The sequence below is a fragment of the Ostrinia furnacalis genome, unplaced genomic scaffold (assembly GCF_004193835.3).
Source record: "Ostrinia furnacalis isolate ACB-3 unplaced genomic scaffold, ASM419383v2 OfSCF1198, whole genome shotgun sequence".
In the NCBI taxonomy this organism is placed as follows: domain Eukaryota; kingdom Metazoa; phylum Arthropoda; class Insecta; order Lepidoptera; family Crambidae; genus Ostrinia; species Ostrinia furnacalis.
The window spans coordinates 77931-92636 of record NW_021131437.1 but is presented as its reverse complement, the minus strand read 5'-3'; the positions used below and the strand labels follow the sequence as shown (position 1 = coordinate 92636).

Sequence of the window (14706 nt, the reverse complement as noted above, 5' to 3'; positions counted from 1 at the left end):
GTGTATCAGCGGATTATCAGTCGATATCACAGCGATAATGTCCAACAGGTTCATTTTAGCCTTGTGTGTTTTAATACATTGTGATATTATAAAATGATTTATTGGTTGCTAAAACAAGAATTTATGATTTATCAAGCTACATTTATCAGATATTGCTAATCCTGTGTATTTGGCTTTCGAGCGTAATCTTTAGAGCAATAAACTTGGTAAGAAACCTCCAGTAGGCTGTTATTTTCTCTCACATAACCTTATGGAGGGTGAAAGTGACAATAAATCTGGATCTTGCGGTTAGGCTGCATGCACACTGTACCATTTGACTATTCCTTGAGTGTCTGTTCATAAATTATATACCTAACTATTTTAATAAATTATAATAGGTTTGTTTATAATAAAACCTAACCTTTAAGTCGGTCTTGGCCATATAATAATTTGCTTAAAACATCCTCATATAAGAAGGCCATTTAAGTTAAAATAATATGATCAATTTATCAAATATATTTTTTTTAGTTTAGGTTTATTGTTTCTTGTAAATAATATTTCATGCCAAATTAATGTCACGTATCCATTGTTTGCTGTTATTGCAAGTGTGCACCAAGCTTTCCTTGAGTTGCAAGTTTGTATTGCAATGCGAGTGAGTTTCATCAGTTGCACCTGTTTTGAAAGTTAATGATCTTGAGAACAAAATACATATTTATTTCAAAGTTAGTTTAATGTTAAAAAAGATTTTCTTGATTTAAAGTACCAATTTATTTAGGTTGGTAATTGAAAGAAATTAAAAATAAATTAGATATTATTTTATAATCAGCTTTGAAAAGTAATGTTTTGAATCAATTACATGCAATTTTTGAGTATAACTAATTTATATTACGTACCTGCCTATATTTAATAAATAAATAAATTTAATAAATATCCTTGGACATTTTACACTGCGCTTCTAGTCCCAAACTAAGCAAAGCTTGTACTATGGGTACTAGAGAACGGATATAAACATACTTAAATACTTTTTTTTTTTGTAAATACATACTTATTATACATAGAAAACACCCAGTCCAATACAAACAAATATGTTCATGCACACAAATGTTTGTACTGTGCGGGAATCGAACCCGCAACCTCCGGAATAGTAGTCCGTTTCGAACCACTACACCAAACGGCCGACATAATTATTTATTTCATAATAATCATTCAACAACTTGATTATGAAGGAATAGCTTTTTATGTTTTCTATGACAACATAACATACCTACTACTGCTTAATTTTTGTAAGAGCTTGCTAATAGGGTTTCTGATTTCTCGACTTATTTTTTTTCTCGAGTTTCGAGAATTCTCGAGGCCAAAGTCTCGAGTTTTCTCGGGTCTCGAGTCTTTTAATGAAAACTGCTGAAATCGGTTGAAATTTAATTAAAACACGGGGTTTTTTTAATCTAATATACCTACTTTTATGCACAACAATCAATATTAGAATTTAGTACCACTTATTTTGGTAAGGAAACAAACAAAAAATAAAATCTTCTTTCATATTTAATATTTACTAATAATCATAGCAAAAGTCATTAAGTCACGTTTACTTTAAGAATAAATAACAATAAAAATCTGGAGCTACAAATGAATCACTTGTTTTCTAAAGAACACAAGTCCAAATAGCAAAATTACGATAAATAGTTTTTTTTATGAACAAAAAAAAAACTTTAATAATTTTTTTAATTTGTCACAGATAACGACTTGAATAAACTTTACGAGGAGGCACAAGTACCTAACCTAACGTCTGTTAGGTAAGGTAACTGTCTAGTTAACACATTTTTCAGTCTTTAAATCAGTCAGAGTAAAACATACAAATATCATACTCGTTGGTGAACATTATTACTTAGTTTCGATTGAGATCATTACTTGCAAATCAAATCAATTTAAAAAAGGAAAGACTAGGCCAGTCCAAAAGCAACGTTGACCTATTAAATAATTAAAAACTTACTTTTGTCTAAGAAAATAGGCTTTCAAGAATATTAAAGCTTCAAAATCGAAACTCGAGAATTCTCGAGCTCCGGTAATTTATTTCTCGTCTCGAATGAAGCCAAATTTCTCGAGTTTTCTCGAGTTCGAGAAAGCTCGAGCAGAAACCCTACTTGCTAAAAGCACTTTTATAAGTGTCTATGATGTTTAAAAAGCTTATAAGCCACCAATTTATATCTAACTAGCTGACCCGGCGAACTTTGTTCCGCCCTAATGGCAATAAATAAGCAGACTTTTTTATTTCGAACGGGATAAAAAGTATCCTATGTCCTTCTCCTGGCTATAAACTACCTCCCTGACAATTTTCAGCTAAATCGGTTCAGCCGTTCTTGAGTTATAAGCGAAGTAACTAACACGACTTTCTTTTATATATATAGATATCTAAAATCAATGTTCTAAATCATTTTTTTCTACCTATTTACACAAACCCCCTTACGTGCAGAGCAGGACCGTGCATTGTGGAAAACCTTGGAGGAGGCCTTTGTCCAGCAGTGGTCGTCATTTGGCTGAAACGAACGAACAAACACAAACCCCCTTACTAATAAAACTTACATGCTCGTTGAACAGTGTTTTAAAGTGACATTTATTATGGAAATGACATTTTAAAACAGTGTTCAACAACTGTCTAACTTTTTATTAGTAAGGGGGAAAGTGTTTGAAGTTAACCTGTGAAATTGTTTCTAAGAAAGAATCTCGAGTATACACAACTAATTATCAAGATTTTACTAATAAATATTAAATAAGCCTTCGAAATATTTTAACCTTGGAGATCACTCATTTTAACATACAGGGTGTAAACCATTCTAGATACACCCAACCAAGAAATAGAAAATATTATTCGTGGGAATTTACACCTGATATTTAGGTTACTATTAATATATACATATATATTAATAGAATTATGACTGATGAAGGGGAGGTACTTGCGCCGATAGAAATTGCATCAAAATTTAACACATATTTCATTGATATAAACAAAATACACGGAAAGCCAGAAAATACATGTAGCAAAGCTGATTTTCATAACTCACTTTTTCTCACACCAGTAAATAGTAAATATATGGAAAGAATAATTATGTCACNTAGCTGGAAATTGTGGCGGGAGCTCTTTGACGCGCTGTTTTCGGCGAAGAATTGCGCGCGCAGATTTTGACAGCGCGAAATACCTACTTTAGAAGAAATACCAAGCCTTAAGTATAGATACTACAGGTTTATTGTTACCTGCGAGCCGCCGTGCTCGGTGTCGATGTACCGCGGCACAGGGAAGCGGCTCTGCAGGATCTCCTGTGCGTCGTCGACGGGCGCGCGCAATAATTGCGCGAAGCTTTCGTACTCCGCCATGTCTTGGTAGCGAAGCGCGCGCCATTGCGCTATGGTCTGCGAAAATAAACATTGTATTAGTCAAAGAAAAAACCGAAAGTGCATATTGATCTATTTGCTTCCTTGTCACATGATGTATCTGACGTTCCAAACATAATGAGTTATTTGTCCTTACTCAAACGAATCACTTGATAGTTACTAGTTACACATTTGACCTATTTGCTAGTTTGTCACATGATATATCTGACGTTTCAAAACTTGATGAATGATACAGCTATAAGTCCTCAGTCTGGGAGAATATATTGCATATCTTCCAAGCCACCACTCACGGAATTAGCGTGTAGAAAACGTCGGAGTTATTTTACCCTTAGAAGCGCTTGACCACAGATGTAATCTAGATCTGAAGACTGCGGCGACCGAGTTCCAGCAATTTCAGATTTTTTACGCAGTTTCAAGATACGGCAAAAGAAGAGTAATTCCTGTAGTCTTTGAGAACTTGTGACAATGTTTGCAGGTTAGCCAGGGGGCAAGACAAATCGCAGAATTTAACAGTTGTAATTTCGAAAGGCCTTCACTCCAGTGGTTTTTTGTATGGCGTTATTTCGCTCCGTGAAGAGATTTTATTTTCGGAGCGATCAAAAAGTGCTTGTCTAGGACTCGAGGTTTCCTCACCTCTCCGTGGTAGATGAGGATCTGGAAGAAGGTGTCCATGAGCAGGATGCGGTCGGGCTGGATGGAGGACGTGTCGAGCAGCACGGGCTCGGGCGGCCCGCCGAAGCTGTACGAGTACAGGATCGGCTGGATCATGATCAGCGACTGCGTCAGGTCTTCGCGCATCAGCATGTGTCTGTGGAACGAATTAGCATTACATTGATTGACAATAACACGGACTTCACGCCAGTCACAAAACGCCGCCACCGGCATATTTACTTACATTTTCGTGTGGCGGCGTTTTGTAGCGGCATTGACGCCGGTGGCTGTGGCGTAAAGCCAGTGTACGACAACCGTAAGCATTAATTTAGCACGAGGGGTTAACGGGACTATTAGTAATTTGGATTTAGAAATTGTCATCATCATCATCATTTCCGCCATAGGACGTCTACTGCTGAACATAGGCCTCCCCCAGTGCTTTTCATGTTGATCGATTGGTAGCGACCTGCATCCAGCGCTTCCCTGCAACTTTTATGAATTTATGATTTCGTCGGTCCACCTTGTGGGTGGACGTCCCATGCTGCGTTTTCCGGTACGCAGCCTCCATTCCAGAACCTTGCTGCCCCATCCGCCGTCAGTTCTGCTTACTATGTGCCCTCTTCTTTAAGAAAGGTGACAAATAATTGTCAAAAGATATCAAATAAATAGAAAGTTGCCAGCAGTAGCTACCGTATACATCTCGTTAGTTTTCAGATAGTCTACCTATAGTATGTGATTTTGCGTTTAGGATTTCAAAGAGTTCACCTCTAGAACACGATCTCATGTGTCACGTGACTCAGCTCACCTGTAGAAGGTGGTCTCGTCGGGCGAGTTGTTGAAGACCTGCAGGAACTGCGGGTAGAGGCTGAAGTTCCGACAGCCGGAAGCAAGAGTCAGGCCCCTCTTCCCCACTGGGCACTTTGGGCACGTGCCCAGGGCCCCGCGAACGAGGGGGCCCCCATCTGCTAATAAGACCATTTTCCAGATGATAAGGGCCCCCTTAATCCTTAGATCCTTAAATGCCCAGGGCCCCTAGTAGGTTTTAACCTGGCAAGAGTTCACCTCTAGAACATCTCACGTGTCACGTGACCCAACTCACCTGTAGAAGGTGGTCTCGTCGGGCGAGTTGTTGAAGACCTGCAGGAACTGCGGGTAGAGGCTGAAGTCCCGACAGCCGGAAGCAAGAGTTCACCTCTAAAGCCTGGTCCGTGAGCACGTAGAATTTTGTCCAATGATCCCAAGCTACCCATCCTTATCGCTCGCGCGTAATTATGTTGCTATCGCGCTCGCACACTCACTGCGGGCGCCCGTCGCACAGTCGCGACAGCAATATAATTACGCGCGTGCGATAAGGATGGGTAGCTTGGGGTCATTGGACAAAATTCTACGTGCTCACGGACCAGGCTTTAGAACATCTCACGTGTCACGTGACCCAGCTCACCTGTAGAAGGTGGTCTCGTCGGGCGAGTTGTTGAAGACCTGCAGGAACTGCGAGCGCCGGAGGTGGTACATGAACTGCGGGTAGAGGCTGAAGTTTTCGGACAGACGGAAGCTGTTCGGGTCGTCTTTGCCGTATTCGCCGAACTTCTGGCACTGTGGGAGAAAATTTGAGTTAGAGGGGGGATGAAATTGATCAGGATTATGCATTTACAGTGTCATTTGCAAACGGAATATTCGACAATTCAATATTCTTTTGTCGATTAGGTTATAATGGTGACAACGATATCAAATTTTAATGGCGCAAGTACACTACGTGAATTGTTCAAGTCGAAGCGCTGGTGGGGGAAGGAGAAAGTAACCGATATGGTGTTCACACTATTACGTCTTGGCCAATTTCCCGCATAGTGTACTTGCGCCATTATGAATTTCATGAGCTGCTATTTTAGCAATGGCCAGAAACAGTATAGTTCAGATTATTATACTGGGACATGTAAAAGCGCTCTTGTCAGTCTAGTTTCAAAAGTTAATGACTATTATTTAGTCTCCACTATATGAACACGACGATCTCTTGTTTACCAGAGGCAAATGAATGAACCGACTGCCCGACTGCGCAAAAGGAGGGTTTGTAATGATGGGCTTGCTTACCCCGCTTCTGGCCTAGGGGTGGGGCAAGTCAGATTTTTTAGTTCAGATAGTTTGACTAATGCCCGTTTTCACCATCAATCCCAAATTTTTTAGTGTCCCCTTTGAAAACAAAAATCCTGTTATGTGATACCATAGGGGTCACATAAAAATTAGGGATTGATGGTGAAAAGTCATTCCTTCAAAGCGACTTCCAGGGGGATTCTTCCCCCTATTGTTGTTATTATTATGACATACCAGGCGGATTAACATGCGGTCTAGCCAGCGCAGCACGTCAGGCCCGTCCTCGAGTTCGGCGCGGTACACCACCAGACGCGCCATCACCACAGCCGCCGCCTCCTGGTCGAAGCCGGCCGCGATGTGGTGCAAATTCACTGCTGCGTCGCCCCAGCTAGTGGAAGAAAAAGATCGCTATTAGAATACTTAGTTCGATTTTACATTAGGGCGTCAGAAGCTCGGCAATAGCGGATGTCTGCCTTCACATTATGGAAACGCCGCTGCTGCGCTGTCACATCTATGTATAAAAGCGAAAGGTCACTGATTGACTGACTCACTCATCACGAAATCTCAGAAACTACAAGTGCTAGGAGTCTCAAATTATGCATGGGGGTTCCTTTTAGAACATAGGTGCTCACTATGACGAGATTTTGCAAAATTCAACTCCTAAGCGGATAAGACGGGATCCACGCGTACGTAGACGCGGGCGCTAGTATAGTATAAAATTTCAGCAGCTCGAGTGACGCGCGTTTGTCGCGCGACTGTTGTTCTGATAAAGTCGCCTAAATGCGAACGCGCTCTTAGGGAGACAAAAATGCATCATGCAGTATAGATTGCTCTTTGCTGATGACTTAACAACCGAGGGTTCAGATGCATAATATCCACTATAGTGGGTACAACCCCAATAGACTTGTGGTTGAGAGACGTCTAACTGAGAGAACTTAAACCGCGTCACCGGGCCAAGCGGCTGTGTCTAGGTCCGCAGCGACGAAATTTGCCTTGCAACGAGTCGTGTCTCAGATTGAGGCAGCGTCTCCGTTTGAGCAGCTGCGGTTCGAGGCGGCCGATTGACCCGAGGCTGCCTCTAGTGGAGATCCGGCTTAGGCATTACACTGAATTTTGGAGCTTTTCAGATAGCTCTTTGAGGGTTAGATCTGTATCATGACATACACCGCATATTTGCCATGCAGATGCGCCAGTGAGTACTAATCTGCGCGACTTGTGTCACCTCCTGATGCTTGGCACCCGCCGCGTGGGGCAGAGCCACGTCTGAAAGGGCTAAATATTGTTATTACTAACTTCCTAGCCACGGTTGTGACGCGCACACGGCGCTGTCCACTCGAGTGCTGGTACTGCGTGATGAGCTGCACGCAGCCGCGCCCGCCCTGCGGCACCGCTGCGTGTTGGTTCGCCACCTGACACAAAAATATTGTTCCAATGAGGGCTATCGTTTTTATACTTAACAGTTGGCACCCCTGGCGATTGACAGGACCTTACTCTACAGTGGCGCCATCTTGATGAGTGCAAATGCGATAGTCCTCCTGCCACTTTAGCGCTCACCAGCTGGTGCCACTGTCTTCGCTACTAGCAAGTGCCAGGACCTTACTCTACAGTGGCGCAAACTGGTGAGCGCTAAAACGATAGCCCTCATTACCACACCACTGACTTCAATAGATGGCGCCACTGCTGCACTGGCGACTAAAAGCACACGCGCACAGGAAACTTATCACCGTGAGAGTGTCTCTCTTTTTCTCTTACTACTGAATGTAAGCTTCCTCCAAGCGAAGCACCATCTCTCACTTTTTTTTCATCCATTTTCTTGAGATCGTCATTCTATCGCGCAGGCGGGCATCCTACATGAGGTTTATCATCAGTTTGACAGCTGTTTCAGTTTGTTACATTGTTAAACTATGTCCACTGTGGAAAAAACTTTGTTATGCATGTCTAGCTATTATAGGGAGATGAACTCTACGTCCAAAAAATATAGTGCAGTTGGCACAAATTATGTGATTGAACTGATGAAAAAAAAATTTGTATATTTCTGTCTTATTCTTTTCTTGTCTAGTATAGTGTACTGTACAGTAATAAAGTATATTCTATCTAAATGCCGTAACAGTACCTCAAAGAATATGGCCATGGTGGAGCTAGGCGTGAAGGTGCACATCTTCCACGTGCTGGTGTTGCCCATGCCCACCTCCTGTTCCGCAACGCTCGGCCCCTTCGAGTTCAGCGACACGCAAGACCCGATCGCGCCCGATACTGGAGCAAATGACACAATAGATTGATTTAGGCCTGATTTTTCAACCGTCCAGTTAATTCCTACCTACATTACCTGGGTAAACATAATAAACATCAAACATAAAATTGTCATTTTGACATATTTCTTATACAGAAACTCAACAAAGCCAATTTTATTCTTCAGTTAGAAGTTATTAAGTAAGAGGACCTGCTCANCACAGTTGCCTTTATTATTTACATAATGGAAGATTTAAAATCATTAAAACGCACTAGAGCATCTCAGAAATCAAAGTTAACTATTTTCAAATCTTATCTCGAACCACTTCTTGCTTGCAAAGACTTAAATGCCTTACAAATTCACGAAACAAACATTCGCTTAGCGAAAATCCAAGCATTATACGATGAGTTCGATAGCATTCAAACTCAAATAGAAAATGCACTCGAAATTCCAGGTGACGAGTTTGCCGAACGCGAGACCTTCGAACGAGCTTACTTTGGTGCCATCGCAGCGGCTCAGGAGCTGTTGAGCAGACACACGGCGGCCGGGCCTGCTTCTTAAATAGCTTAAGAAATCGCTTGAGATCTCAGGCATTGCAGTGTCAAAGTAAGAGGCAAACTTACTCTAACTCCATTCCAAAGAAAGGTAAAATCACTTTTTACTTTAAGCCTACGACTAGAAATCACACAACTCCAATAGTCCAACCAAAAAATAGCGTAGAAAATAATGGGACATCGCATAACCTTATTAACCAAACTCATAAAATAAATAATCCTCCCAGTGACCAGCTTTTTCGTTCATAAAAGAAATAATGTATTTACAATATTGCACCAAAACATACATGGGTTACGATCAAAGAGAGAATTAATAGAAATTACGTTATCAGACATTAGCTACAATATAAAGCCTGATGTACTATGCTTTACAGAAACATTCATTAAATCTGGAGAGGAAAAAAATATTAATATTAATGACTTCGAATTAGCGGCGAAGTTTTCACGATCTAACAAAAGGGGGGGTTCGTGTATAATGGTAAAGAAGGGTATTGATTTCAAAACAATTAAATTTATCGAAAACCTCGCTATGATTTTCCATTTTGAATGCTGTGCTGTAAACCTAACAACAAATAATTTAATTATAATTTGCATTTATAGAATTCCTTCAAAATTAAAAAGACATATTACATACTTTGCTGAAAAAATTGACTTAATGTTGTATAAATGTTTAAAAAAATATCCGAATAAAAAAATTATTATTGCCGGTGACATGAATATAAATATGATAGAGGAAAAATGTCAAAATGCAAAACAACTAAAAGATATTCTGAATAAATACAACCTATACTCACACATTAATGAACCGACTAGAGGCAATGCATGTCTTGATCTTGTGATCAGTAACATTGACTCCGCCTCGGGATCAACTTTACCACTATGGCTGTCCGACCACGACACAGCTCAAATCTTGAACTTCTCAGTAGCAGAAAAGAAACAATCTTCTAAAATCGTGTTTATTACTAGGAGAGACTACTCGAATGAGAACATTGAACTGTTTAAGCAACACCTAAAATGTCTTTCATTCGAAAATATGTTTATACACACAGACGTCAACGTTGCATTTAATGCATTTGATGACATGTTCTGCCTGCTTTATAAACTTTGCTTTCCAATCACTAGAGTCAAGAAATATTTAACTAATAAACCTAAATGGATAACGAAGGGACTAAAGACAAGCTGTGCGACAAAAAGAATTCTGCGATACGCTTACTATACTAACAAAACTGAAACTGACCGAAAAAAATACATATGTTTTAGCACTTTACTTAAAAAGTGTGTAAATCAATCAAAAAGATTAACTAATAAAACTTTTATAGTAAACAGCAAAAACAAGTGTCGAGCGGCATGGACTATAATTAAAGACGAAACAAACAACACACTGAACAAAAAATATATTAATAGAATTATGACTGATGAAGGGGAGGTACTTGCGCCGATAGAAATTGCATCAAAATTTAACACATATTTCATTGATATAAACAAAATACACGGAAAGCCAGAAAATACATATAGCAAAGCTGATTTTCATAACTCACTTTTTCTCACACCAGTAAATAGTAAATATATGGAAAGAATAATTATGTCACTAAATAATACACCATCAGAAGGATACGATTCCATTTGTACAAAAGTTTTGAAATCGTGCAAAGAGGAATTAAGTCCTCTGCTAACGCATTTAGTTAATCTGTCAATGGAGCATGGAATCTTCCCAGAAAAACTAAAAATGGCAATTGTAAAACCAATTAAAAAAAAGGGTGATAACATTAACATTGACAATTTCAGACCCGTGACATTAATTTCAATATTTTCCAAAGTTTTTGAAAAGGTTGTTCATGAACAAATTACGTCCTTTTTCAAGAAATTTAATGTGATCAATGAAAACCAGTTTGGTTTCCAAAAAAATAAATCAACAATACAGGCAGTCTTTGGCTTGGTTGATGATATTTTAAAAAATGTTAATGACAAAAAATATACATCGGTAATTTTCCTTGACATGTCAAAAGCATTTGATCGAGTCTCACATAAACAATTACTTGACAAATTGGAGGTCAATGGAATAAGAGGACCTGCTCANGTACCTAAACTACGTCCCTTCCAAATTTCAAGTGCCTACGTTTAGCCGTTTAGGCTGTGCGTTGATCTGTCAGTCAGTCAGTCAGTTTCTCCTTTTATATATTTAGATTTAGATGAGTAATTTATTTAATGATTTTTTTTTTTGATTGCAGGTAATTACAATAAAATTGTACACCCACAACAATGTCAATGACTTAATGGTGAGTTAATAAGTTTTATAATCTCACGAATGTCTCATTCCACTACTAATTGACATAAAATTGCAATAAAAAAGAGGTTGGCAGGTCACATAATAAAACATTATAGCACTTATTGGATAAGGGTAATTTCAATTTTAATTTACTGTTTATAGTGTTTCTTGGTACGAGTAGTTAACAAAAACAAACAAAGGGCTTGTGAAATGTTTGCTTTTTAAAATGTCAAAAATTAAGTGAAAAACACGGCTTCAATAGATAATACTTATTATTAAGCCATTAAATGTAATTACTTATTTGTTGTTCTTAATAAAAAAAAAGACAATTTAAATCATTTCTGTTGGCTAAGCATGATCTTAAACATCGATATTTCATACATTGAAAGTAACAAGTAGTTTGTTTGTGAGCTAACGAAACAAACGAACTACAATCTTATGATTTGCCAATAGTGGTTAGCAGCGGATAGCAGAAATCGTTCAACTATCTTGACTAGGCGCATACCACCGATTTTTAGTTGGCCGATAGTTGTGCCCGATTTTAAATTGTATGAAGAATCGGCCAAATCAAATCGGTGTAATGTGCGCACTTATATACCCATACTGATTAACTGCCCGACTAAACTATCGGCCGACGAAAAATCGATGGTCTGCGCCTGGGCTTAATTATAAACATTCTTCAACTCGAACTAGCAGGTAAGAGTAAAGTGATTGCGTAGATTACAGCAATTTTAACGTAAAATGCACATTTGATAATATCATTGCATGTGCCGCTAACGAACTGACTTGTAAGCTCCCTTTAATTGGACTATTGGGCATTCTAGGAAGCAATTTAAGGGTAAAGGGATCAAGTAAGCTTGTCACCATTTCTATTTTATGATAAGTATTACGTACATACAACCTACCACAATTTCGAAAAGGTTTACTAGCTTTTTCTTACGTGCACACAACTATCCTCTAGGATTTAGAAAGACAATAAAATTAGCGCAATCCTATTTCAATTTATCAAATTAACCAAATCTAATTTCGTTTCTCGTTACAATTACGTAGGATGATAAAGTTATAGAGATAGGTAATGAGAAATGTTAGATAGTTACAGTATTTCATATTATTTTACTTGATACTTCTGTGTGCTTACCATGAGTTCACATTAGGTGTGCTCGCTAGCGAATACGTCAAAAAAAATAACTAAATCTATGAAGATTTTATTCCTTGAAAGTAGCCGCTAGGGGCGCTGCACAATATGTAATACATTTAATGTAATATTTTTACGCTGTCGCTAGCGAGCACACCTAACGTAAACTCATGGTAAGCACACTGATGTCGTTATCACCTAACCACGACTAGCTAGAGCACGTAACCTATGTCTGCGTATACACGACAGCACATGACACAAAATGTATATATTTTTGATGTACAATAGCGTCTAATCCAACTTCATAAGACGCTACAGTGTTTAGTTTGATGTACTGTCGTCTTACAAACCTTTAACACCTTTTCCTCACATAACATTATGTTCACAGTGTTCAAAGATTGACAAATGTAGGTCAGTTTTTATTAAGTGTTTCACATGGTTTCACACAATACTCGTGTGTCATGTCTTACGCATTTCTTCTGACATTTAAAGTCTTTTTTTTTAAGTTTGTTTATTTTGTACCCGGAAGTTCAATGTTACACAGAGTTCATTTCGTGAGTTATCTCTCTTTCTACCTTTCACAACTGAAATATTTATCGTCCTATTTAAATTAAAACCAACTGTTATAATATGATTGTGTTCAAAGTTTTTTGGAGATACTGTATATGTTTATAGTTTCATTAATCTCAGACAAGATTACTTAATTCAAGAGATCATTTCGATAACAGCCATTCAAATAACTATTCGAGTTCGAAGGCGAATAACTAACCTCGATTATTCAATTATCAACCAATCGGAGGTCCAACACTCTATTCCGAGCTGACCGAATGCAATTAAGGCCTATTGTTTTATAACAGGTTCGTTCGGATTTGATTACATTTCCGTAGTTTAGACAATCCTTTAACAAATTGAAGATATGCCAAAATATTTTCTTCCTATTGTTTCTACGAACAAAAGCTCCTAAATATTGTACAAAATTAGTAATTTCATTCAAATTCAAATATTTATTTGCACAATTTTGGGTAAACATAGTGGTCTTAAAACTAGTATAAGTAGAGCGCCAAAATAATTAGTCAGCGTACAAATATTTAAATAATTTCTACAAGAATAAATTACAAATATTATGTCATAATTACTACATTGATAAATATTCGGTTAGATTAACTTACTTTTTAATTACAAAAGCTCCTATATTATAGAAAAATAATATTATAATTCGCCTAACTAATACAAATAACACAATTCCAAATTGTTTTTAGCTATACTCGTTACTCACTATTGTACTTTGTGCGATAAAAACGCGTTGATGTCTTTTCTAGCGAGTATCAAATGCAGTGCCCTGAGCACGAATGACTCTCGTGATCGTATAAAGTCATAATCCATATCCAACCGCAGCAGTCGCGTTTTGTTTTACATACAAAATAAACGATTAATTATTGTACCATAACGAGAACGATATTAATAAATATCTTTGGACAATTTCACACAGCGCTATCTAGCCTCAAAGTAAGCAATCAATGCTTGTGTTATGGGTGCTAGCTTAGCTTAACTACATCTATACTTTTTAAATACATACATAACATACTAACACCCAGACCCGTTACAGAAATTAAAATTCTTCATTTCGATTTCTGCCCGGCCGGGAATCGAACCCGGGACCTCTCGGCATAGTAGTCCATTTTAGAACCACTACACCAAACAGCCGACTATATGTTCATGAATATATGTTCATGCTTAGGGCACTATTGAATCAAATTAGTTGAAGCCTGACTAGAGGTATCTATGTCGACAAGGTGGCAAGCTCGTGTTTTGTATCCGGATCGCAACAGTACCAGCTTCGGATCTCATATATTTCTGCACAGATTTCGAGCACAAAAACTCCCCCAAGGTCCAGTGACGAAATTGTCAGGTTTGACGTAAAAATAATAGAACACGTAGCGACCGTAACGGTCGAGGTTCGAGACGTGTCGGGCACACAATCAAAGTAGAGGTCGGTAAGCTAGCTTCAGTGTGCCTACCATAAAGTTTACGTTAGGTGTGCTCGCTAGCGACTGCGTAAAAAAATGACATTTAAATGTATGACATATTGTGCAGCGCCCCTAGCGGCTACTTTCAAGAAATAAAATCTTCATAGAATTTTTTGACGTATTCGCTAGCGAGCTCACCTAACGTAAACTCATGGTAGGCACACAGAGCGGTTTTTGGTTTGAAGAAGTAAAGAAGTCAGGCTTTTATTGTCCAGTAACAGGACATTTCTCACTTCTCGTTTCACTACTGAGATTCCTGTAAACTTCAGCTTAGTCACCAATAAAATTAAAAATCTTACAGGCTAAGTTAGTTCCAGTGATAAACTCTCATCTAATCAAAGGAGAATAGCTCATCTACCAATCAAATTAGTTAATTAAGCAGGAGAACCAAA

At 38.5% G+C, this 14706-nt stretch overlaps 1 protein-coding gene across 1 annotated transcript in view; it reads left to right on the top strand.

Moving 5' to 3' along the window:
* The window catches only part of LOC114351799 (wiskott-Aldrich syndrome protein), a 64994-nt gene that overhangs the window by 393 nt on the left and 49895 nt on the right, over nt 1-14706 (top strand). The window lies entirely within an intron of this gene.